The sequence below is a fragment of the Carcharodon carcharias genome, chromosome 3 (genome assembly GCF_017639515.1).
Source record: "Carcharodon carcharias isolate sCarCar2 chromosome 3, sCarCar2.pri, whole genome shotgun sequence".
Lineage (NCBI taxonomy): Eukaryota > Metazoa > Chordata > Chondrichthyes > Lamniformes > Lamnidae > Carcharodon > Carcharodon carcharias.
The window spans coordinates 170720434-170747882 of record NC_054469.1 but is presented as its reverse complement, the minus strand read 5'-3'; the positions used below and the strand labels follow the sequence as shown (position 1 = coordinate 170747882).

At 40.3% G+C, this 27449-nt stretch overlaps 1 protein-coding gene across 8 annotated transcripts in view; it reads right to left on the bottom strand.

Annotated features, from left to right (window-relative positions):
- The window catches only part of LOC121275778 (triple functional domain protein-like), a 650960-nt gene that overhangs the window by 579222 nt on the left and 44289 nt on the right, over nucleotides 1–27449 (bottom strand). The window lies entirely within an intron of this gene.

Sequence of the window (27449 nt, the reverse complement as noted above, 5' to 3'; positions counted from 1 at the left end):
GAACCTGTAGATTTAGTGCATTTGCATTTCCAAAATACATATGACCATATGAAATAGGAGTAGAGGCCCCTCAAGCCTACTCTATTTACGGTTTGCTGATTTGCTAATGACACAAAGATAGGTAGGGGAGTAAACTGTGAGGAGGACATAAGGAGTCTGCAAAGGGATATAGATAGGTTAAGCGAGTGGGCAAAAAATTGGCAGATGGAGTATGATGTGGGAAAATGTAAACTTGTCCACTTTGGCAAGAAGAATAGAAAAGCAATATATTATTTAAATGGAAAGAGCTTGCAGAACTCTACAGTACAGAGGGATCTGGGTGCTTGATACATGAATCACAAAATGTTGATATGCAGGTACAGTAAGTGATTAGGAAGGCAAATGGAATGTTGACATTTATTGCAAGGGAAATGCAACATAAAAGTTAATAGCTTTGCTACAGTTGTACAGGGCTTTGGTGAGACTACATCTGAAATACAGTTTTGGTCTCCTTACTTCATCTATTTATTCTTTCAGGGGATGCGGGCATCACTAGCAAAGCCGGCATTTGTTGCCCATCCCTAGTTGCCCCTTGAACTGAGGCTTGCTACACCATTTCAGAGGGCAATTAAGAGTCAACCACATTGCTGTGGGTCTGGAGTAACATGTAGGTCAGACCAAGGCAGGTTTCCTTCCCAGATGGGTTTTTACAACAATCGACAATGCTTTCATGATCACCATTATTGAGACTAGCTTAAGGAAGGACATAATTGCATTCGAAACAGTTCAGAGGAGGTTCACTCGACTAAATCCTGGGATGAACAGGTTCTCTTATGAGGAAAGCAAGACAGGCTGGGCCTAAGTCTGGAGTTTAAAAAAATGAGAGTTGATCTTATTGAAACATATAAGATCTTGAGGAGACTTGACAACATAGATGCTGAGAGGATGTTTGTGCTTATGGGGGAGGCCAGAACTAGGAAACACTGTTTAAAAATAAGGGGTCTACCGTTTAAGAAAGAGTTGAGGAGAAAATTTTTCTCTCAGAGGATTGTTAGTCTGTGGAATTCTCTTCCTCAGAGAGCAGTGGAGATAGGGTCAACAATGCTTTTAAGGCTGAGTTAGATAGACCCCTTTGTCCTTTTGCCTATGACATCTTTGGCAATCTCTTCTTTGCCTCCACCTATCACTGGCCCTCTATCCAGCTCTACCTGTCCCAATCCCCTCTACCAGCTTATATTTCACCATATTTCTCTATTTCTTTAGTTCTGATGAAGAGTCATCTGGACTCGAAACGTTAACTGATGCTATCAGACCTGCTGAGTTTTTCCAGCTATTTTTGTTCTTGTTTCAGATTTTCAGCATCCGCAGTATTTTGCTTTTATCTTAGATAGATTCTTGATTGACAAGGAAGTCAAAGGTTTATACAAGTTACACAGGAAAGTAAAGTTGAGGCCACAATTAGCTTAGTCACAATCTTATCAAATGGCGAAGCAGGCTTGAAGGGTCGAATGGGCTACTCCTGCTCCTAATTCTTGTATTACGAGAAGCATCCTTCCAGTATCTACCTTGTCGTTAAGAATTTTATATGTTTCAATGAGATCACCTCTCATTCTTCTAAACTCTAGCAAATATCAGCCTAGGCTATTCACTGTGTCTTCACAGAACAAACCCTCATCCCAGGAATCAGTCTGGTGAACTTTTGTTGCACTCCCTACAAGATAAGTATATCCTTCTTTAAGTTAAGAGAGCAAAACTGTACACATGTGTGGTCATGCTAAGGCCTTATACAACTCCAATAAGACTTTTTTACTCTTATATTCCAAACCCTTTTATGTTAAATGGCATTATACCATTTGCTTTCCTAATTCATTGCTATAAGTGCGTTAATTTTGTGATTTCCATACAAGGACACCCAGATCTCTCTGAATATTAACATTTTCCAATGTCCCACCATTAAAAGAATATTCTGCTTTTCTATTTTTCCTACCTAAATGGATAACATCACATTTCTCCACATCATACAACAGCAACAGCTTGTATTTACATAGCACCTATAAAATAACACGATAATATAATAGAAGAGGTAGGCAATTCCAGAGCTTGAGGCCTTGGGGGCTGAAGGCATGGCCACCATTTGTGGAGCAATTAACCTTGGGGATGCAGAAAAGTCCAGAACTGGAGGAGCACAAGTATCTCGGAGAGTTTGTAGCTGAAGGAAATTAAAAAGATATGGAGGGGAGAGGGCAGGGAGGGGTTTGAAAACAAGGATGAGAATCAACTTAGGTCAACAAGCACAGGTGTAATGGGTGAATGTGACTTGATGCAAGTTAGGTCACACGCAAAGCTCTGGATGACCTCAAGTTTACAGAAGGCAAAATGTGGGAGGCTAGGCAGAAATGTATTAAAATAGTCAGGTCTGGAGGTAACAAAGGAATGGATAAGGATTTCAGTAGTAGATGAGGCAGGAAGAAATTTGGGCAATGTTATGGACGTGAAAATAGGTGATCCTAGCAACAGCATGGATATGTGGTTAGGAGCCCATCTCGAGGTAAAATATTTTGCTGACTTGGACAGCCGTTGCAGACACGATGGGCCAAATGGCCTCCTTCCACACTGTAACAATTCTGAGATTCAATGATATTAGACCAAGATTACAAACAATCTGATTCAGCCTTAGACCGCTGCCAGGGAGTGGGATGGGAATTGGTGGCTAGCAAACAGAGTTTGTGGTGGGGGCCCAAGGTAATAGATTCAGTCATCTCACTGTTTAGAGAAAATTTCTACCTATTCAGTACTGGATGTCGGATGAAGCATTGTGACAATTTAGAGCCAGTGGAGGGTCAAGAGGTGTTGAGGTAGAGCTGGGAGTCATCGGCATACTAGTGTTTTCAGATGATGTCATCAAGGGAAGCACGTAGTTGAGAAACAGGAAGGGGCAAAGGATAGGTTCTTTGGGGCCACCAGAGGTAATGGTGCAGGAGCAAGAACAGAAGCCACTGGAGGTGGCCCACAAGCTGGGGTTAGACAGATAGGAATGGAATTAAGTGTGTGCAGTCCCACACAGCTGGATAGGAAGGCAAATGCAATGTTGGCATTTATTTCAAGAGGACTAGAATATAAAAGCAGGGATGTGCTGCTGAGGCTTTATAAAGTTTTGGTCAGACCACATTTAGAATATTGTGAGCAATTTTGGGCCCCGTATCTCAGGAAGGATGTTCTGGCCCTGCAGAGGGTCCAGAGGAGGTTCATGAGAATGATCCCAGGAATGAAAGGCTTAACATATGAGGAACATTTGAGGACTCTGGGTCTATACTCGATAGAGTTTAGAAGGATGAGGGGGGATCTGAATGAAACTTACAGAATACTGAAAGGCCTGGACAGAGTGGACGTGGGGGAGATATTTCCATTAGTAGGAGAGACTAGGACCCGAGGGCACAGCCTCAGAGTAAAGGGAAGACCTTTCAGAACAGAGATGAGGAGAAACTTCTTTAGCCAGAGTGGTGAATCTACGGAATTCATTGCCACAGAAGGCTGTGGAGGCCAGGTCATTGAGTGTATTTTAAGACCGAGATAGATAGGTTCTTGATTGGTATGGGGATCAAAGGTTATGGGGAGAAGGCGGGAGAATGGGGTTGAGAAACTTATCAGCCATGATTGAATGACAGAGCAGACTCAATGGACCGAACAGCCTAATTTCTGCTCCTATATCTTATGGTCTTATAAAAGCGGAGAGGCATTGGAATAGGATGGTGTCGTCAACCATGTCAAAGGCTGCATACAGGTTGATGAGAAAGGATTGTTTATCTTTGTCACAGTCACATAGGATATCATTTGTGACTTTGATAAGGACACTTATGGAACTGTAACAAGGGTGAAAACCTGACTGGAGGGATTCAAATATGGAGTTCCATAAAAGGTGGATACTGATTTAGGAAGTCAGACAACATTCAAGGAATTTGGAGAGGAAAGGGGGGTGGTGCTTAGGCGGTAGTTTACAAGGACAGAGGGGGAAAAGATTTGCTTTTTTTTGAGGAAATGGCATAATGAAGGTGGATTTGAAGGAGAGGATGACAGTTGTTGAAGAGAGAAAACCATTAACATCAGTTAACATGTGAGCAAGGAAGAGAAGCTGGTGATCAGCAATTTAGTGGGAATTGGTTTGATGAAGCAGGAGGCAGGTTTCGTGGACAAGATGAACTTGGAGAGGGCACAACGGGGGGTAGGAGAGAAACTGGAGAGCAATTGGAATTCAGGTCCAGGGTGGATAGGAGAATCTTTGAGAAAACTTGACCTTGTGGACAGGAAAGTGAGGGAAGTAGCAAATGCAGCTGATTGTCACTAAGATTGAGATCACCAAGGATTGAGATCACCAAGGATGTTAATGAGCTCTTTGCAATTGTTGAAGCTTATGTTTCCATCTGTCACATTCTTACCCACTCATTGAACCCAAGTTCATTTACAGACTCTTTGTATTTCCTCACTGCTTATTTTCTCATCCAGCATTGCATCAACAAAAACCTTGGCTACATTACACTCGGACTCTCATCAAAGTCATTGATATAGATTGTAAATAGCTGAGGGCCAAGCACTGATCTTGCAGTTCCCTACTAGTTACAGCCTGCCAAACCGTAAATAGTTAGTCCCTTCCTGTTTCCTATCCATTAACCATCCTCAAATCCATGCTAATTTATTGCCCCCAATCCCATGAGTGCTAATTTTGTACAATCTCTTTGTGCAGTCAAATAGGAAGGAACATAGGAAATAAGAGCAGGAGTAGGTATTTTTTCCCCTCAAGCCTGCTCTGCCATTCAATTAGATTATGGCTGATCTACCTCAATGCCATTTTCCCACACTATCCCCATATTTTTTGATATCTTTAATATCTAGAAATCTACTGATCACTGTCTTGAAAATACTCAATGACTGAGTCTCCACAGCCCTCTGAGGTAGAGAATTCCAAAGATTCACCTCTATTTGAGTGATGAAATTCCTCCTCATCAATGTCCTAAACGGCCTCATTCTGAGACGAGATTCCCCAAGCCAGGGAAACATCCTTCCAGCACCTACCTTGTCAAGCCCTGTAAGAATTTTGTATACTGGAATTAGATTATCTCTCATTCTTCTTAACTCTAGAGAATAGAGGCCCAATCTCCTCAATTTCTCCTCAAATGGCAATCTTGTCATTCCAGGGATAGTCTAGTAAACCTTCATTGCACTCTCTCTACGAAAAGTACATAATTCCTTAGGTAAGGAGACCAAAACTGTACGCAATACTCCAGGTTGGTCATACCAAGGTTCTATACAATTGCAGCAAGACATCTTTACTCCTGTATTCATATCCTCTTGCAATAAAGGCCAACATACCATTTGCCTTCCTAATTGAAAATCCAAATCTACTACATCCACTGGTTCCCATTTACCCATCCTTCCAGTTAAACCTCAAGGAACTCTAACAAATTTGTCAAGCACGATTTCCTTTTCATAAATCCTTGTTGACTCTGTCCAAACATACTATGATTTTCCAAGTGCTCTGTTATCACTTCCCCAGTACTGAATTCTAGCATATTTGCTACTACTCATGTCAGGTTAACTGACCTATCATCCCCTATTTTCTCTCTCCCTCCTTACTGAATATCACTTTTATATTTGCTAACTTCCAATCCACAAGAGCCATTCCAGGACCTAAGGAATTCTGGAAGATCAAAACCACTTCATCTACTATCTCAGCTGCTACCTCTGTTAAAACCCTATAGTGTAAGCCATCAAGTCAAGGGCATTTACTAATTTTTAGTTCCATAAATTTCTCCGCTACTTTTTTTTTACTGATACTAATATCCTTAAGTTTCGCATTTTCTCTAGGTTCTTACTTCCCCATTGCTTCCAGAATGTTTTTTTTTTGTGTATTCTACCATGAAGACAGATACAAAGTATTTGTTTAATGTCTCCACCATGTCCCATTATAACTTCTTTGCCTCTATAGGACCCACGTTTACTCTTGCTAATCTCTTGCTTTTTACATATTGTACGTATTGATACTTTAACAATTTGTTTGAGTCTCTAGCTAGTTTTGGGTCATCTTTGTGAATTTCAGAATCCTTCCAATCCTCAGGCTTTCTAGTCTTTTTGGCAACATGACAAGGCTCTTCCTCTAATGTAATACTATCTTTAGCTTCTCTGGTTAGCCACGGTTGGACCATTTTTCCTGTGGGGATTTTGTTCCTTAAAGGAATGCATAAACTGATTATGAATTAATTCTTTAAAAACTTGCCATGCTTATCTACCATCACAGCTTTAAATCCAGCTTCCCAATTTACCTTAACTAACTTGTCCCTCATAACAAGGTAGTTTGTTTTGTTTAGATTTAAGACTTAACTCAAACACCCATAAACTCACGATAAAATTCTATCATATTACATTTCCCCAGGTTTCTTTACTGCAAGATTATTAATCCTGTCTCATTTCACAATGCTGTATCTAAAATAGCCTGCTCAAATACAAATATAATAAAGACAAATCCAAACTATCCTGGATATCAACAGTCATTAGTGTCACCACGTATTAGGGAAAGTCACATTCTGACACACACTATCTGCCATGCCAAAGAAAGCAAATATCTTATACAAAAATAAAAATGCATATTTGATTATCATCTGCCTGGTTTGTCATTTCCTCTCGTAACTATAAGGTGATGATTAACGATTAAAGTTCCAAGTACTAAGGTCGGTTTAAAAATCTGACAATACAAGGTCCTGTCTGAAGTACACAATGCACTACATTCCATAAAACCTGGTGATTGTTCATTACATTACTTCAGAATTTTAGATCTGATTATACTGAGAGTCCATCGATCATCAGCAAATCCCTCCCCCAGGGAGTGATGTTCTCTTAAATCTGCATTTCAATTAGAGAGCTCCACTTTCTGGTCATACCAAAGAAAAGGGAAACTTACAGAGCCATCCTCCAAAACCTTCCAAAGCAGATTTCTATTCATTAAATTATTTTAGTTTTAAATTTGGAATGACTAAAGGAATTTATTCTTACAAAATAACAACATGCAACATGGCTTAAAATATCTAAATTTGTACTTTTTTAAATATTGAAACGGATCAAACGTACACATTCTTTCAACCAAATTCTGCTCAAAAGTCACTAAGTTAAAAGTTAGCAATACACAGATCTGTTGAAAGCACTATGTTTGACAAATGATCAAACATTTATCTATAAATCAGCCTATAGCAAAAAAATTTGTAGGGGATACTGGGGTATTCGATGTTAATATGACATTAACCTAACAAAACCTGTCACCTTTAGCACTTCAGCTGCTAAATAGCAAAACACATCAAACATTATAATAGAAAGTATAACACAGGTAAGGCAGGTAGGCTGATAGCATCATGAGCAACACCTTGCCTTTCACTAATGTAACTCAGCTGCAGACCAACCCCATGTCAAACCTTTGCATTGCAACTGAATAACTTTATACAGTGAAACCAGGGAAGAGGTAATGCACATCAAGGACAGTTTAGAACATCACTTAATTGACATTCAAAACCAACAGAGAAATGAATACTTGAGAACACAAAAAAGTGAAAGTCCATTTTTTTTAAGTTACTGGAAAGATTAAATCACTCAGTATTAAATCTTGCATCTCTCTAAATATAGAACCGTAGACCACTGCCCATTCAACCAATCACACCCAACCAGCTGGTTCTGCCAATAACAATGATTGGCATTTACATGGCACCTTTAACATAGCAAAATGTCCCAAAGTGTTTCACTGGAGCTTTATCAAACAAATTTAACATTGAGCCATATAAGGAGATACTAGGGCAGAAGACCAAAATCTTGGTCAAAGAGCTAAGTGAGGATATGGGCAGCAGAGCTTTGAATGAGCTCAAGTTTAAGAGGATGAAAAACTGGCAAGGAGAGTAGCGGTATAGTCAAGGCTAGAGGTAACAAATGCAAGGATGAGGATTTCAGCAGATGAGCTGAGGCAGGGCAGAGTTTGGGAATATCACAGAGATGGAGGTAGGGAGTCTTGATGATGGGCTGTATATGCGGTTTTTAGCTCAGCTCAGGGTTAAGTACACCACCGAGATTAAAAACAGGCTGGTCCAGACTCATACAGTTGCCAGAGCACGAATGGCAAGGGAATGTAGTTTTTGGTGAAGATTGAAGACAATGGCTTCAGTGTTCCAAGTAATTGTCTGGTTACCCACCCAACTGAACAGCGGAGCAGAGGCACTGAAGGATGGTTTGGTCAACTATGTTGAAGGCTCCAGACAGGTCAAGAAGGATGAATTTACCACTGCCAAATTCATGCAGGATGTTATTTGATAAGGCCCTTCCAGTGGCAGGGAAGACACCTGATTGGAGAGATTCAAACATGGAATTGCAGCAAAGTTGGGCACAGATTCTGGAGGCAAAAACACATATTTTGAGGAGAGGGGTGTTGACCGTAGATTTGAAGAGAAGTGGGACAGTACCTGACGCAAGGAATCAAGTTAGCAATATTAGCTTTCATGAGGGCCAGATTTGGAAAATAGATGGTCAAAAGTTGGTAAGAATAGGATAGAGGGAGTAGGAGGTGGGCCTCATGGACAAGATGAGCTCAGAGATGGCATATGAGAAGATAAGAGAGAAACTAGAATAAGATTTGAATTCAGGGCGAGAGCAGGGTGTGAACAAGCAGATCGGTAACTACAGAAATGTGGTGGTGAACAGAGGGTCAAAGGCTAACCAGTTGGGAATTTGAAACTCCATTTGTAAATGATTTGGAGACAATTCCTCCTTCCCCCACCCCCTACACGGCAAACACAGAAGGAAGTGGAGTTGGTGGGGTGGGTGGAACAGGGCTATGGGTGGAGAGTGATACAAGAAAGTGATCAGAGATGGTTTCATCCATGACTGACAGAACGGGCTTAGAGGGGTCACATGAGATGGCAATATCGAGGGGCTGACTGTGAATATGGCTCTGGACCTTTATATGGTGGGAGAGATTGAGGGAGGATAGGAAGGCAGTGAACTCAGTGGGGGGGGGGAGAACATGATGAATTGAGATGGAGGCTGAAATCACCAAGGATGGCAAGTCATTCGATGCAGAGGCTGAGGGAGGAAAACTGTGATGATATCTCTAAGAATCTTGGCATGGTATTTGGGTGGGTGGTTGAGAATGAGCCAAGAGGGGTGGAACAAGATGAAGTGCTCACAGGAGGAGAAAGCACCAGATGAGTAAGTAAACAGAGCAAGGGGTGCTTTGGTGATAAGTGCCACACAGTAGATTTTCCATAAATACCAGGCAGAACAGTTCTTTATCTTAACTATCTTAACTTTATCTTAACTGATGTGGCATTATTCACTGCTAGTTAAGGGATATGCTACTGAGAAATGGAAGATAACAAATTGGAAATCTGTATAATGGTCAATACAGATTGCAGTAAGGCTTACTGGCTAATATGTAGGTGGATAGCAGTCGTGCCTTGTGATGAGGTAACTGAATGAAGGGACGGTGGTCATGCTTCTGCAATCTGACTAATCAAATGAATTCTACAGTACTACATCACACAAGATGTTTTTAAATACAGGCAGGCAAGCAAATACATAAGCCGAGAGGCATATTTCGCTTTTCAGTTGACATGAAAGTACCAATTTTGCTATGGCAGTGGATGTTGTTTTTTTTAATATAAATATTGAGCACCATCTCATCTTTTTCCAGTACTGCACATACATCATAAATTCAGAACACAGTGTGATATAAACAAATACATTTAAATACATCAATTAATTCAGAAATAGTATATCCTGCTAATCATGCAAGATTACTTGCTTGAATTATTTCATAAATACTCACTTTCATTAAGGCCCGATGGTGTAAAATTGAGGCAAGGCAAGTAAGATATGTTGCGTCACCGTGGATCAGTTTCGGCCCATCCTCATCAATTTCTCATTTAAAATATTCCCTCTTTTAAATGATATTCAATGTTAGAAAGTGAATTTGTTATAAGCCACTAGTCCTGGAATCCCTAAAAAAAACTATACAATATTTAAAAATGCACACTTCCTGCTCTCACTTCTCCCCTAGATTCTCCAGCTTGTGTTTCTCCAGTAAATGTTTTGCTATGCTGGAAACATTTTTTGCCTCTCCTCATGTTTCTGGTAACTGAGACAGTTTTCGCAGAGAAAGTCAGAATCAACCAATGCTTAAAAATGCATCCAATAATTATGTAGACGGGCTGCATCAGTGGCTGACTGGTTGAACTAAATTCGCTATGGACCCATATTGACTCTCTCCATGGTCTGTGCTGACTTTGCCCAGCTTAGTGAATGCAGCAAATTGGCCACTACAATTGGCCGCAGTTGCCTTGTGAAGAGAAAAATCGCACAGCCAGTCTTCTCAATTCTGATCAATTCTGGCTTCTTCTAGAAAGTGTCTGTCTCTTTTTTCTTCAAAAAAAAATGATGCAAAGGGCTCAACCATAATGATGTAACTTTACATTCACCTCCCTGCTATCCCCTCTACCCATCCCCTAAAATCCCCAGCACCCCACAGCCAAATTTTAAAATGTAGGATTATTAATAAAATGAGGCCCTCATGCAAGGTAACAGAAGACAGTTGAAATTCATGAAACTGTACTTCTTCATGCAAGCAAAAAGAAAACTGGGGGAATCAAAACATGTGTGACAAAGCAATTACATTATATTGATATATTCTCTGAAGTACAGACTAAATTAAGAAAGTGTTATTTCAACATATGAGGCCAGCTTTTGAAACAGGAAATTTGAATGAAAACCACTGATATCAACCAAGTGTTTGCAATCCATGCCAAGGAAGTACTTTTTTTTAAAAAAAAACACCCTCATTTCTTTAAATTAATAAAGGCTTTCTACTTTATGCCTCATTAGATGATGTTCTCTCCCCCAAAGCTGCTGGGACGGTCCCTGAGGTTGTGTGCGTAAACACTGCAGGTTGGTTCAGCCTACGATTTTCCCTGCTCCCTTATTCACATGCAATACCTTCAAGAGAAGTACTCCTCTCTAGTCTGGGGACAAAAAAGAGAAATTGCTCCACCTTCTTGAAGAAAGTCTGGAAAATAACTATATTCAGAATCTTAATAGTTGTATTCAGTTTAATAAATCTACTGCAACTGTATTCTCTTCAGGAACGAAACCTCCAGTTTTTGTTAATCAAATAATCAGGGATGTTTACAAGATTGCCAAAGATTTAAAACTGCTGACTTGACTTCCCATTTCCCAGTCAAAAAAGGATGGGCAAGATGGAACATTATTCATATTATTGATTTTTTCTAAACCATAGTTTTAATTTAGAGAAAATCCAAGACTAATAAAGCAATATAACTGGAGGCTATACTGTGCCAACATGTGTTTATAATTGGCAATATTGAAGAAAAGCTCCACTAACTTCCTGTGCTACTGAAAATCAATTTTAAGATTCTTAACCTCAAATTCAAATCCCTTCATGGCCCTGCCTATTCCTACCAGTCTACTATGGCCATACAGTCTACTTCTACTCCTATTTGTGTCCTATCATCTGTCACTCGCCCTAGCATCTGCTACTCCCTCCTCAAACCTATTGTTTCCCTGCCCTGCCCTCAAAAACCTACAAACATAATGCTCGTCAAACATACTGAAGTAATAATGAACCTTTATAAAAACACTGATTCAGCCTTAACTGGAGTAGTGTCCAATTCCGGGCACTGTACTTTAAGAAGGATATGGAGGCTTTGGAGAAGGCACAGAAAAGATTTATGAGAATGGTTCCAGGAATAAAGAAGGTTGAGAGGAGATTTGACAGAGGTGCTCAAAATCATAACAGTAGGTTGAAAGAAGCTGTTCCCATTAGCGGAAGGGTCAAGAACTGGGGGACACAGATTTAACCGATTGGCAGAAGAACAAGAGACGATGTAAAGAAAAATTCTTATGCAGTGAGTGGTTACTCACAAGAACACACAAGTAGGAGGAGTAGGCCATGGCCAGTCGAGCGTACTCTGCCATTCGATACGATCATGGCTGACCTTGGCCTTCAACTCCATTTTCCCGCCCACTCCCCATATTCCTGAGACACCAAAACCTCATCTACCCCAGGCTTAAATGTATTCAATGATGGAGCACCACAACCCTCTGGGGAAGAGAATTTGAAAGATTCAAAACCCTTTCAGTAAAGTATCTCCTCATCTCAGTCCTAAACGGCTGGCCCCTTATCCTGAGATTGTGGCCTGACATTTTAGACTCCTCGATCAGCGGAAACAATCTCTCAGCATTTACCCTATCGAGCTCCTTCAGAATTTTGTAGGTTTCAATGAGATCGCCTCTCATTCTTCTAAACTCCAGAGAATATAGGCCCAATTTACTCAGCCTCTCATTACAGGACATCCACCTCATCCCAGGGACAAATTTATTGAATTTTCATTGTACCACCTCCAATGCAAGTGTATAATTTCTTAAATGTGGAGCACAAAATTGCACACAGTATTCCAGATATGGTCTCACCAAAACCCCGGTACTGTCTGTCTGAAAGGTGGTGGAGGCAATCATGACTTTCAAAAGTAAATTAGATGAACATCAGAAGGGGAAAAAATACAGGGACATGGGGAAAGGATAGGGGAGTGCAATTTGCTAAATTATTCTTGCAGAGAGCCATCACAACTGAATGGCCTCCTTCGGTGATGCCATTCTATGATTCTATACTTTGTGAACCTCTTCTTCCTCCCCCATTCACTATCTGCTGTTCTTTAAAATGCTCCAAATATTTATTATGGAAGTGGAACCAAAATCAATATCACTAGGTATAAAACAAAAGAAAAAGTTGTTGGGGGGAAATTTAGCAAATCCTGAAATTCATTAATTAGCCTACCATTACAATTAATAAGTGCTTAAACACAAATGGTTTTGCTGATCATGGGCAAGTAGTAGAGCATCTTGCCTTGAACATATGGAGCATTACTGAGCAGTAGGATCCACAGTTGTATATATGATTTCCCGCACAGCAACTTGCAGTTTTGTAAAACTAGTGTTTCTTATTTTGGGTCACCAGTCCCACTGGCCGATGGTGCAAAGCTCTCTGTTGTGATTTAGACTTAATTGCTTTCTTCTTCATACATCCAAGCAGACACTGAAATCTTCTATCCCATTAACCATTTGCAAACTTAGTGAAACGAAATACCATAAAAAAGGCATTTCTACAAACTGGTTTGGCAGAATATTTTATTCCATTTTCTCGAAATTCATTCTTGAATACTAAATTCCCCTTGAGAAACTACTCTATGTCAGCCATTTAAAAAAAATTATTACAGGTATTTGTAAAATTACTTTTTGCAAGATGAAGGAACAAACACATTTGTACCATGTAGCAAATTATTTAAACATAACATATGAAAATCCAACTCAATTCTGAGCTCTTTAATAAGAACTGTGGATGCAACCTTAGTCACAAAGGTATGCTTATTGTTCTGGATTATTGTCTCTTTTATGTAAAGAAATTATAATTATATAGTATTTTTAACATAATGAAATGGCCCAAGCATCTTCACAGGAGCATTTTAAAACAAAGTATAACATTGAGCCACATAAACTGATATTAGGTCAAAGAGAGGGAATTTCAGAGCCTGGGGTCTAGGTAACTGAAGGTGGTAGTGCAATTATAATTGGGGATGCACAAAAGACCAGAACTAGAGAAGCACAAATATCTCAGTGGATTGGGGAGCTGGAGGAGATTACAGAGATAGGGAAGGGCAAGGCCATGAAGGGATTTGAAAATAAGGATGAGAATTTTAAAATCAAGGTATTGCTTGACCAAGAGCCAATACAGGTCAGCGAGCACAGAGGTGGTAGTGGAACGGAACTTGCTGGAATTTAAGACACGGGCAGCAGAGCTTTGGACAACCTCAAGCTTACAGAGGGTGGGAGATCAAACGGGAGCATGTTGGAATAGTTGAGTCTTGAGGTAACAAGGCATGGATGTGGTTTACAGCAACAGAAGAGCTGAGATCTGGGCGAAGTTGGGCATTGTTATGGTGATGGAAATAGGCACCTTAGCAATGCCACAAATAGGAGGTCGGGAGCTCATCTTGGGATTAGATGTGACACCAAGGTTGCGAACAGGCTGGCTTAATTTCAGACTGTTGTCAGGGAGAGGGATAGAGTTGGTAACTAGGGAACCTTCAACTATAAACAGTAGCACATTGAGGTTTGGTTCTAAGGAAAAGGAGTTAAAGACATTTTCCAGTATATTGTGTGCAACATTCTGGTACACTGTGAAGGAGTTGGGGAACATAATAAACCTATTCTTACTTTTTCCCTTTAAGAATATTATTGTAAAATAAATACCCCATTAAATTTTATGCTTTGCGGAACACAACAAAAGCACTTTTCAGTGATTCTTTGAAATTATAAACTTACTTTAGCTCTAAAATATTTCATCTGGTACCCAAAATTGTTAGAAGTTACCTGTGAAGGAGAAACATTAACCAAGATGCACAGATTATCTGTCGTGAATTCTGGCCACAGAAGAAATGCAGTCATGTGAAGTTATTCCAAGCCCTCATCCACTAGGAGTAGGGCTAAGCTGCAATCCTCCATGTGTACTGTACAAGGTTATTGCCCTGCTTCCAACTGCTTCTCATACTATTATAGAGCTTAATCACTACTCCCATCGGACCATTAAATAAATTCTGTATGCAATTAGTAAATTGCGATTCAAATGGAATGCTTATGCAGCATCTGTAAATGATCATGTACGAAGACACCCACCAATCACCAATAAACATGCTTTGCTCCACACATTATCAACTCAAAGAGACTGCAATCTTCAAAAGATCAGTGTCGCAGCAACTGAAGCTGATCTTTTCAGAAGTTAATGATTGATAAAATGGTTGTGTTCTGCCACATAATAGTCTGGGGAATGTCAGTTTAGTCATTTTTAACCAGGGATTTTAGTAAAATATTAATTCTTTAAATTAAAAGTCATGGGACTAAGTGCCAGGGGATCTTAACATAATATCCCTCCACAACTATATCTCATCAAAATTTAGTCCTGAATGATGGAAAGAAAATTATGTTGGTTTTATGACGGTAGCCTTCCGAACACGTTACTGTGTCAATTCAACCAACGATATTAATGAACCTAACACATTAAGCTTTGGGTGCACAGGACCCATGCATTGATAGTTAACAGCACTGACAAGATGTGAAACCAATTTCAAAGCTGATTATATATCCTCTCTCCCTCAGCTCCAAGCTCCGGTTCCTGAAAGGTACAGGTCCGCAGCACAAGTGTGAGCAGTCCACCAAAAATTCACAGTTTAGAAGAGTCTGTAATAGTGGGAAATGAAAATTGCAAACATGTGGTGGGAGAACATGCTTGAATAAAGTGAAATCAAAGTACACTGTTGGGGCAGAATGCACACAGAAAGCTTCAGCTTGTACATAACACTTGCTATGCCTGACCTGGAAGTGCTTAACAGGAACAACCAATGTAAGCCATAAGTAAGATATTCCACAGCCGCTACATTGATAATAGTGAATGTAATGATTTCAAAAGGTAAGTTTTTTACATGCTTAGTCATTTGGAAGGCCAATTTAGCAATATTAGAAACCAACAATAAAAACAGAAAATGCTATAAAGTCAGCAGGTTAGGCAGCATATGTGCAGGTCGATTAACATTTCCTAGCTCCAATGAAAGGTTTTCAGCTGACATCCAAGAGCAAAAACCTAAGAAAAACAAGTAGAACACCAAACCTGCGAAGAAAAAGGGAACAAAACAAGGACAGAGGTTACAGTTTGAAATTGTTGAACTCAATATCGAGTTCAGAAAGCTGTCAAGGGCTGAATCAAAAGAGGTGTTCCTCGAGCTTACATTGAGCTTCAATGGACACTGCAGGAGGTCGAGGACAGAGAAGTCAGTGTGACAGCAAGCTGGGTAATTAAAATGGCAGGTGACCAGAAGTTTAGGGTCATGATTGAGGACTGAGTGAACAATTCTGAAAAGCAGTCTGCCAATCTGTGCTTGGTCTCCCCAGAGCAGACTGCATTGTGGTTGATGAAAAAGTATGCTAAAATGAAAGCAATACATGCAAATTCACCTGGAAGGAGTGTTGGGACCTTGCTTGGTGTGGAGAGAGGAAGTGAAAGAGCAGGTGTTGGATCTTAAACACTTGCATAAAAAGGTGCCGTGGGAAGGCAGGGAGTGCTGGGGTGATTGATGAGTGGGCCAGCGTGTATCATGGAGGGAACAGATCCTTGAGTGCTTGGGAGGGGTGGGGTGGGGGGGGGGTGTATTTGGTAGTGACATCGCCCTGGTGATGACAGAAATGGCAGTGGATGATCCATTCAAGAGGGCTGGTGGTTAGAAGGTGAAGAGAAGAGGAACCCCATCTGGTTCTGTAAGGCAGATGAAGGGGAGAGAGTAGAAATGCAGGAAATGGGGCAAACATGGCAAAGGTCCTGTCAACTAGGGTGTAGGTGGGGAGGGCAGGGGAAGAGATCCTCAGTTGAGGAAAAGAGAAATATCAGAAGTACTGGTATGCAAACTTCCAAAACTCTTTACATTCAGAGGGACCTAGGTGTCCTCATACATGGATCATGGAAAGATTGTATGCCTGTACAGCAAGTGCAAAAGGAATATTGGCCTTTATTGCAAGGGGGATAGAGTATAAAAGTAGGGAAGTGTAGATACAGCTGTACAGGGCATTGGTGAGATCACACCTACAGTACTGTGTATAGTTTTGGTCTCCTTACTTAAGGAGGGATTCACTTGCATTAAAGGCAGTTCAGAGAAGGGTTCACTCAGCTAATTCCTGAAGCGAAGGGGTTGTTTTATGAGGAAAGCTTGAGCAATTGGGCCTATACTCATTGGCGTTTAGAAGAATAAGAGGTCATCACATTATAACATATAAAATTCTGAGGCGGCTTGGCAGGGTAGATGCTGACATGATGTTTGCCCTCGTGGACGAATCAAGAACGAGGGGGCACAGTTTCAAAATAATGGGTCTCCCATTTAAGACAGATAAGGGGGAATTTCTTCTCTCAGAAGGTCTTTAACCTTTAGAATTCTCTATCCAAGAGAGCAGTGGAGGCTGGGTCATTAAATACATTCAAGGTTGAGTTATACAGAATTTTGATGAATGAGGGAGTCAAGGGTTATGGATGCAGGCAGAAAAAGTAGAATCAAAGCCATAATCAGATCAGCCATAACCTTATTGAATGGCAGAGCAAGCTCGAGGGGCCAAATGGCCGACTCCTGCTCCTAGTTCTTATGGTAGTTGCATCATCAGAACAGATGCATGGAGGCAGAGAAGTTGGGAGAATGGAATGAAGTCTTTACAGGGAGCAGGATGCAAGGAAGTGTAGTTGAAATAGTTGCAGGAATAAATGGGCTTAGAGTGAATATTCAATGAAAGCCTGCTCCCAGAAATGGAGACAGATAAGTCAAAGGGAAGCTCAAAGTTGGAGATGGACCATGTGAAGGCGAGAGAAGGGTGGAAATCGGGACCAAGGTTGATGAAATTTTCCTGTTCAAGATGAGACACAGAAACCACACAGATACAGTCATCAATGTATGGAAAAAGAAGTGAAGGCAGGGGCCTGAGTAAGACTGGAACAAGGAATGTTCCGCATATCCCACAAAAAGACAGGTATAACTGGGACCCATGCAGGTACCCATATAAACACCTTTTATTGGAGGAAGCAAGTAGAGTTAAAGGAGAAGCTGTTCAATGTGAGAATAATTTCAGCTAGATGCAGAAGGATGATGGTGGATGCAGGCTGGTTGTGCCCCTGTTCAAAAGAACCAGATAGCCTTCAAGAACTTCTTGTTGACGGATGTAGTTGTGGAAAGGTTGGACATCCAGAGGAAAGAGGAAACGGCCAAGAAATTAGAAACTGGTGAAGTGAACAGAGAACTTCGGAAGGACCACGGATGTAAGTGAGAAAAGACTGGACGGGGAGAAAAAAAGTGTTGAGATAGGAAGAAACCAGTTAGGTAGGGAAGGAACAGGCTGCAATAACAGGTCTGGCAGGGGAGTCCTGATTTGGGAATGAGGTAGAAGTGGGCTGTTCGGGTTTGGGGGACTGAGGTTGGAAGCCTTGGAGCAAAGGTCTCCAGAGGAGGTGAGGTCAGTGACAGACCTGGAGACAATACTGGAGAGTTGATATTCAGCCTCTGCAAGGTAGAAGTTGTCTCTCTCCAGAGCTACTGTGCTTCCAGCATTTTCCGTTTTTATTTCAGATATCCAGAAACTGTAGAATTTTGCTTTTGTATTAGAAAAACATTTAGAATGGGGTTGGAGGAGGCCAGGGAAGAGAAAGAGTGGCTAAAATCCTGCAAGACAGAAAATCAAGCCTTTCAGTTATGAAGTGAAATATAGCACTATAGTAAGGATTTCATTCAAATGACATGTCCTTTTGTGCCAATTCTGAAATCTTCACCTTTTCCTCAAAACCAGCCTGAGTGAGTTGCTCCTTTCTATTTCCAAACTGATACCACCAACAAAAATGCAGGAATAAAGAACAAATAACATAAACCAGATGTTGAATCCCAATTGAAATGATACATTCATCATCATGCATTAAATGACTAAGCCCAGAGATGAAAATTCCTGCTTTTGAAAGGAAATTTCAATTCTTGTCCCCAAAATTCTAGTACCTTACTGACTCATGAAGTCATTTTTCATGATTAAAACAGCCACTGCTAAAACCTATTTTATGATTCACATCCATAAATTAACGAGTAATTTACCACTTTCATGAGAAATATACCACAGCACATTACACTCAAATTTATATGCTGCTAGACAGTCTATAAATACAATATACATTTATTAAGGCAGAGAATATGCATTGCTATACTGAGAACAAAGCATAAGTAATGCTCAAAAACCCCAAAAAAGTAATTTCCTCCCCTCCATCTCCCAACCTCACCCACTTCAATCTAGTAAGCTTGAAAGAGCTGGGATAAATTTACACTTCAGAATGCATCCAACAACTATTAATTCATTTTGAAAATACTTAAGGGAGATCAGATAGGATCATGGGGGCTGGGCAGGGAGTGGGCTAGCAATAGATGGGCAAGATCATAGAGGCCGGGGTGGGGAAAGGCGAGATGGCCCAGATCGTAGATGCCGGTGAGTGGAGGGCGGGTTTGGGGATTTGGAAATCAAGGATGGAGTTGGGAAGTCAGGGAACATTGGGTGAGGCGAGTTCATCAATCACTAGGCCTGAAAGGAGGTAAACTTATTGAGTCTGGAGGAAACATTCCTGCTCCTCTTGGCCCACAAGCAATGATGTAAATGTACTTACAGATCTAGCCCTTACTTCCTCCTTTTGCCAGGCCCTAGAAAACCTAGCCTCCACAGGTTAAAATGGAGGGAGGCAGCCTCCTTAAAAGCTTTATTTGACAGACCTGCCTCCCAAGAGTGAATTGGTCACTTGCTCCCCAACCTTCCTCCCTTAAAACCAGAAGTGGCCAAGTCGGAGGCAGGTTGGGGTCCAGTTAGAAATTTTAAAAATCTCTCCTCCCCTCCTGTCCCCAATCTGCCCATTTGCCCTTGGGGGTTAAAGTTCCTCCCTTGATCACTATCCAGGGGCACATGAGCATAGAGAGCTGTGATGGTCTCCTGGTCACATAGACCAGTCAAGGCTCATAAATAATGACTGTTTTGATCCTGTAATGGGGGCAAATTAACCTATAGAAAATTACCACATTAAGGAATCAGTCCCTTCAGAAAAGATAAGTAAATCAGGAAGAGAAAGACAATGTTGCAACAATTCATGTTCCCACTTATGGGAAGACATGGCTACCATCATAACGTCACGGTACATACACTTCACTTCCTAAAAAGTGCACCCAAGGAGTTGAGAAAGTTTTGATAATTAATTATCTTTGTTATGCAGGACAAACAAAATAATTCAACTGCAGAAACACATAACAACTCCTTCATCACGGAATCTGATACCTCTTTCACTACTACAGAAGGTTTAGCTGACAAAAAAAAACTTCCTGGCTGAAGGCACATGGCATTTAAACAGAAAAAAAAACATAGCAAATGGAGAGATTTGGAACAAAATATCTTCTATGGGATTAAAAAACTTATCCAAGAGAACAAGGAAAATTGTATGCAATATGAGTTAATAATATTCATATAGATAGTTACATGGAGAACCTAAACATTGAAGGTCATGCTAAACAGCTAAGGATCACAACCAATGTTGCCTGGGGAAATATTGCAAGGTTCACTCCACAAGTTGCAGCGAATGGAAAATTATACTTGATGACAGTACAGAAGCATACATTGGCATTTTATTTACCAGCTGCAGTTCAACATGTCCTTCAGTGACAATCCCTTAAAATTATCTAAATTATAGAATGGACCATTCAACTGCTTTATTAAATGCATAAAATTCTTAGAGAGTTTGACATGGCAGATGCTGTTTCCCCTGGCTGAAGAGTCTACAACAAGGGGTCACAATCTCAAAATAAGGGGTTGGTCGCTTAGGTTTGAGATGAGGAAAAGTTTATTTATTCATTGGGTTGTGAATCTTTGGAATTCTTAATCTCAGAGGGCTCAGTCGCTGAGTATATTCAAGCTTCAAGATTCTTCCTGACTAAGGGAATTATAGAAATGTACAGCACAGAAGAAGGCCATTTGGCCCACTGTGCCCACACCAGCCAAGAAGTAGCTACCCAGCCTAATCCCACTTCACAACTCTTGATCTGTCGCCTTGTAAGTAAAGATACTCAAGTACTTTTCAAAAATTGAGGGTTTCTGCCTCTACCACTCTTTTAGACAGTGAATTCCAGGTCCCCACCACCCTCTGGATGAAAATATTTCCCCTTAAATCCCCTCTAAACTTAATACCCTAAATCTATACCCCTGGTTACGGACCCATAAAATCAAGGGGAATATGTCCTTCCTAACCATCTATCCAGAACCGCTGCAGCAACACCACCCCCACTAAATAATTTTATCTACTTCAGTTAGAGTTCCCCTCATAACTAAAATTTGCCAGTCCAGGCATCATTCTTGCAAATCTTCTGTGCACCCTCTGTACCCAAGGAATGCAGGAATAGGGCAAGAAAGTGTAGTTTATGTGGAGAAAGGTCAGTCATGATTTTACCAAATGGCAAAGGGGCCACATGGCTTATTCCTGTTCCTGTTCCTTATGTGTTATGTTCTTATGTTCAACAGATTTTTGAGGGGGGGAGGGAATCCTGAATGTCTTGCCAATTTTTATTTTCCCAAAGAACTCTGGAAATCAAGAGGTGCATACAACACTGGTAAATTAAAAGGACGTGCCACGGAAAATAGAATGTAGGCTCACAGCCAAAATGTCACACTATTGCTGTCAACAGGAGCCACCAAACTGTGGTAGGGACCTCCCCACTGAAAGGAAGAAAAGATCTAAGAGGAATCATTCCCAGGCTACTCTAAGTCATAGCAACAGCAGCAAAGGTTCATCTTATGTATAAGCTTAGCCAAGGAACAGGGCTAGTCAGTCACTTGTAAGCAGAATACAGATATAATTGCGATCCATTTAAATCTTCCAGGGCTACTATGAATGTATCTTTAGACCATGACAAGAGACTGCTGTATTAATAACATTAATGTTGTTCCTCTCTCCACAGATGCTGCCTGACCTGATGAGTACTTCCACCATTTTTTGTTTTATTTCAGATTTCCAGCATCCAGCTGGTTTTACATTTTGATCATTGTATTAACTTGTCACTCTATGCTGCATTGGATTGTACCACCAACTATGCCATTCGAAGAATACCAACACTCGTTTCAAATCACAGTTTATGGACAATAGTTCAGACTGCCTACTTGAACCTTCATCAGGACAAATTCCTTCTGTCTGGCCTCTGTCCTGGAATATCAAGAGTGGTGCATCAATATAGGGCCCTACTATCCCTCTTGAAACAATCTACATATTTTACATGGATGCTGGCACTCAGGAAGTTATTTATACTGGGGAGCTGCAACTGCATGTTTGCACTCCGTAAGGAATTTATAATAATCCCTGTTTTATCCACATTTGATCCTACTGGACTTTGAGAAGCTTTGTTGCCATGAGATTTGTGCTTTGTGTCAATCAAGTTTCCCAAAGATAAATCCAACTCTTAATAAGTACCCATTAAGAATGGTCACTTGGGGTAGGTGCCAGTGGGAGCTGGTACTCGTGGGATAAAGTGTCTGGGCAAATTAGCATCTTTGGGAAAGGAAGGCTGAACCCTGGAGTTGGGGGTGAAGAAAAAGACTTCTTATCCCTCAGTCCATATGATTGATCAGCCTTTAGCCAATGTGGATGATGATCCAATGCATGTATTTTTCATCCTCACTCTCGCTCTTTCCCAAGTGCGGAGGCATGATTCCAAAATGGTGTCAACTGTTGTCCTCTACTCTTCCCAGATGGTCATTCCTCACATCTAAACTTAGTGTGTGTGGACGTGCTATTCAGCCTAAGCTGACCCAACTTTCACCATCTAAGTCCAGTTCCTCACCTGATATGACTTTATGCAGTAGTTTATGAGTAGCGTTCAAGAGGGGAACATTTTCCTGCTCTTGTACAAGGACAATGACAGCAACTGCAGTAAACCATCTGCTATCCTTACTGTGATTTGCTAATTCAGCATACATTGAACCTGGCATCTTCCTGCTCTGGACAGTGAAGTATCAAACAGGATACTACTCTTAACAACTGAACCACAAGCAGCACCAGTGCATGTATTTTTGATAATGCTTCATTTGGTGCAATTTCATCCTTATATTATACCATTGTCAGGAAGAATACTAATTTCACAATTTTAGTCTTTTGCTTTCTTTAAACAAAGGAGTGCAATTCATTTTTTGTCAATAACTACATTCAAATTTGTACTGTCTACAAGACATAGTACTTAGTTTACTATTATATTAAAATGGGTGAAATAATTTAGTATTGGATAAAATTCTGCTTTTGGTCACTGGAACCGCAAGGGATTTTTATACTGCACACGTAATGCTGGGTTCCTCAAGCACAGTTCTCTCACAACCAGCTGCAAGCCAAATGTAAAAGTTGCTAAACAGGTCTAAACAGCTTTAGCAAATAAAGCAGTTTAAAGAACAACTTGCACTTGTACAGCTTATTTCAGGTTACTTACAAAGGACTGTTATTTATGTAGGCAATCATGCCAAATGATTTGCACACTTATTTGGCACAAACACCAAATTCAGTAGAAATGGGAATAGGCCTTTAGCCCCCTTGTGTCTGCTCTGCCATTCAATTAGATCATTTCCTGGACTTCCTAATCAGAGCAAATAGTTTCTATCTGTCCTGTCAACTCATTTCACCATCAAGCACCTCAAATGACCTTCTATACTCAAGGGAATACAAGAGCAGTCCATGTAATGTATCCTGATAAATTAAATCTTTTAGCCTCAAATCTTCACTGCACCCCTTCCAAGACCATTACATATCCTTCCTAAAGTGTAGTGTCCAGGACTGATATAGTACAGCCAGACTACACAAATGTAGCATAACTTACGCCCATTTGTATTCCAGCCTGCTTGAGATAAAAACTAAAATTCAATAGGCGTTTAGAAAATAGAAATAATCAAGTAATCTGTTTTGGTGATGTTGATTGAGGGATAAATGTTGATTAAGGCATTGTCTTACATTTGAGTTGCAGCTAGCATGGAGAACAGGACAGCACCAGCACAAGTGTTACACAATATAAAAGTATCTTATAAATCAAAGAAATCCAACTCTAATAATCTCCTGCTAGATTTAAGGATAAACACAAAGGAATTTTCACCTCCAACTTCAATAATTAAAGCCTCAGCAGTTAAACAAAAATGGATAATACTGAAAATGCACAGCAGGTTAATCTGGATTTCAAGATCTGTTAACATTTCTGGTAATTGCTATATAATTTTCTTTCAGTGGCCAACAGACTTGCTGTGCATTTGCAATAGCTTCTGTTTTAATTTCATATTTCCCACATTAGCAATTCTCTATCACTACACACCTATTAACCGGACCAACAAACGAAGAAAGTTTGTGAAACGTCTTTTTTCAACAATGTTAAACCAGTTTAATTCTTTTTCTCATGATGCATTCAACAAGAGCCTAACAGAATTACTATCCGAAATGGCATCCTTGAAATTTCAATTTGTGAAAGACTGTGTTAAGACAGGGATTCAAACTAAAGGGTGCTAACTAACCCTCCGAAACCAAATTCTAAATGGGTGCCTGAGGTTTTTAATAAAAGGTTTCTCTATTTTGTGAGCAACCACAAGCATTTAATGAATACGAATGTGCAGTTCAAAGCCTCCTATAATTCCTAATATCATTACCCTTATCTACATCTCATCTGGCAAAAGTTACTAGCAGGAAATAGCTGTTTGCAGCTTATTTACAGAAAGCTGATCTTGGCATCAAGTTATCATTTTTAGCAAGAACCCATCCCTTTAAATAAAGAGCTTGTTATTAACAAAAAATTACTCCTGTCTCATAACTCTAAATTGGTGTGGAATGCAAACTGCAAGCCTGTCAATAAGATAATTGGTGAACCTCTGCCTTGCAGAGACTGAACACAACTCTCCAACCCCTCTTCCTAACTCCCCAGGACCGCTACCTCATCACTAAGTATTGGTTTTCTAGACCATCACTGACCTTACCTCATTTGGAGACCTTCCCTACAGTCTCTAACCTCATAGTGCCTCAACGTTTCACTGTCCACTTCTGCCTCCTTCCCAAGATCTACCATCAGGACTGTCCTGAGAGACCCATTATTTCAGCCCTGCTTTTTCCCCATGAAACAAATTTCTTCCTATCCTGACTATTTTTTCTCCCCTTGACCTGTCTCTTTCCATCTGCGTCTGCTGGGCTTTTGACATCCTCAATCATTTTTAAAGTTGACTGCTGGCCCTAATCATCTTTAACTATGGACGTCTAATTCCTCTACACTTCCATTCCCCACCAGAACAGCCCGTGGGCTCTTTGCTCCTTACTTGAACAGAGGCCAAACCAGTTCCCATCCACGACCACCCTCCTTCACCTGGCTGAATTTGTTCTTACACAGGAACAGGAGTAGGCCATTTAACTCTTCAAGCCCAATGCACTATTCATCGAGATCATGGGCTGATCTGTGACTTAACTCCACATACCATCATTGCTCCATATCTCTTAATACCCTTGGTTAACAAAAATCTATCAATCTCAATTTTAAATCTAACAATTGATCGAGCATCAATTGCCATTTACAGAAGACAGTGCCAAACTTCTAGGGCTCTTTGCATGTCCAAGTGTTTCCTAATTTCACTCCTGAAAGGTCTGGCTATAATTTTAAGATTTTGCAGCATAGTCCTAAACTTCTCAGCCAGAAGAAATACCATCTATCTATCCTATCTTTCGCCTTTATATCTTGAAAACTTCAATCAAATCACCAAGACAAAAACAGAATTACCTGGAAAAACTCAGCAGGTCTGGCAGCATCGGCGGAGAAGAAAAGAGTTGACGTTTCGATCACCCCCTAATCTTCTAAATTCCAGGAAGTGCAGCCATCTCCTAGTAATTTAACCCTTGGAGTCCATGTATCATTCAGATAAACTTATGCTGCACTCCCTCTAAAACTAATACATCCTTCCTAAGGTGTGGTACCCACAATTGCTCACAGTCCTCCAGGTATGGAGGAGTTGGGGCTTTGTACAGCAGAAGCATGATTTCTAACCCCTTGTATTCTAGTGCTCGAGATATAAAGGCCAGCATTCAATTAGCCTTTTTATTATCTCTTGTACCAGGATCACAAACTCTCTGGGCCTCCACTGTTTCTAGCTTTTCACCTTTTAGGAAGTACAATTCTATCCTTTTTAGGTCCAGAGTGCATAACATTACATTTACCAACATTGAAATCAATTTGCCAGTTTTGCTATTCGCTTTATCAATATCTCTTCATAATTTCACAATTCCCTCTACAGTGCTTGCAATGCTGTCTATTTTTGGGTCAACAGCAAATCAGGATATGTAGCTCTCTGTCCCATTATCCAAGTTGCTCATAAATATGGCAAAAAGTTAAGACAGATCCTTGCAAGACACAACTAGTCACATTCTGTCAATTAAAGTGCCTGTTCATTCTCCCTACTCTGTTTCCTGCCACTCAGCCAATTTCCTAGCCAGTTCAATAATTTGCTGTCAATTCCATGAGTTTCAACTTTAAACAATAGTCTCTTTTGAGGAACTTTATCAATGCCAGAGAGGAAGTCCATATAAATAACATTCAAAGACATTCCCCTTTCCAGCACTTTAGTCACCTCTTCAAAAAATTCAATCAGATTCATCAGGCACAACCTACACTTTGTAAATCATGCCACTTCTCTATAATCAACTGAAAGTTTTCAAGACAATCACCCTATCCTTAATTACAGGCTCTAGTAATTTCCTGACAAGAAATGTTAAGCTAAGCTAAGCTCTGTAAATCCCTGGCTTCCCTCTTTCAACTTTCTTAAAAACCAGAGTGACAGGCACAATTTTCCAAACTAAAGAAACGATTCCCAAATTGTGAGAACTTCAAAAGATTATAGTTAGGCATCTATAATGTGCTTACCTACTTACTTTAGAACCCTGGAGCGGATACCAGCTGATCCTGGGGATTTGTCACTCTTTAATGCCATTATTTGCCTCATTACTGTTATTTTTATGTTAACTTAAGTGAGTCCTCGACCCCAATTCAATATTGGTTTCCTTGGGATGTCTGGCATGCTGACCTCTTCCCCTACCGTTGTACTGATGCAAAGTAATTATTCAGCAATGCCAAAATGTCCTTATTTTCACTGACAATATCAGTGTTACCAGTTTACAAGGGGCCCACAGTGCTCCTAACCACCCTCCTTATCCTAACGTAATTGTAAAAATTTGGTGTTGAGTTTGATAACCCTTGCAAGTTTCTTTCCATATTCCACTTCTGTAGCTCTTACTATCTGCTTTATCAGCTTTTATATCTGTCCCATTCTCTTTTTTTCATTCCTTCAAGGGATGTGGACTTCACTGGCTAGGCCAGCATTTATTGCCCATCCCCAACTACCAATTGAGAAGGTGGTAGTGAGCTGTCTTCCTGAACCACTGCAGATCTATGCAGTTTTATATGACCTTTCCTTTTAGTTTTACATTGTCTCTTACTTCTTCAGTTGTCCAAGGCTGTCTTTTCTGGAAAGTGGAGTTCTTGTCCCTTCAGGGCATAAACTGGTTCTGTATCATCTTAAATTCTTTTTTGCAACACCTCCCAATGATCTGCTTTAACTAAAAACAGATTTGTCCAATTTTACTCTGGATAATTTCTATCTATCTGTTATGACACAGCAGAGGGTTGTTCAAATCCCAAAGAAAAACTTGAAACTGCCACAACTTATTTGCAACTTGTATAAATTTCGAGATGCGTGCCTTGAATTCAGTAGTATTAAGACCCCAAGTCTTGTAAGTTTTT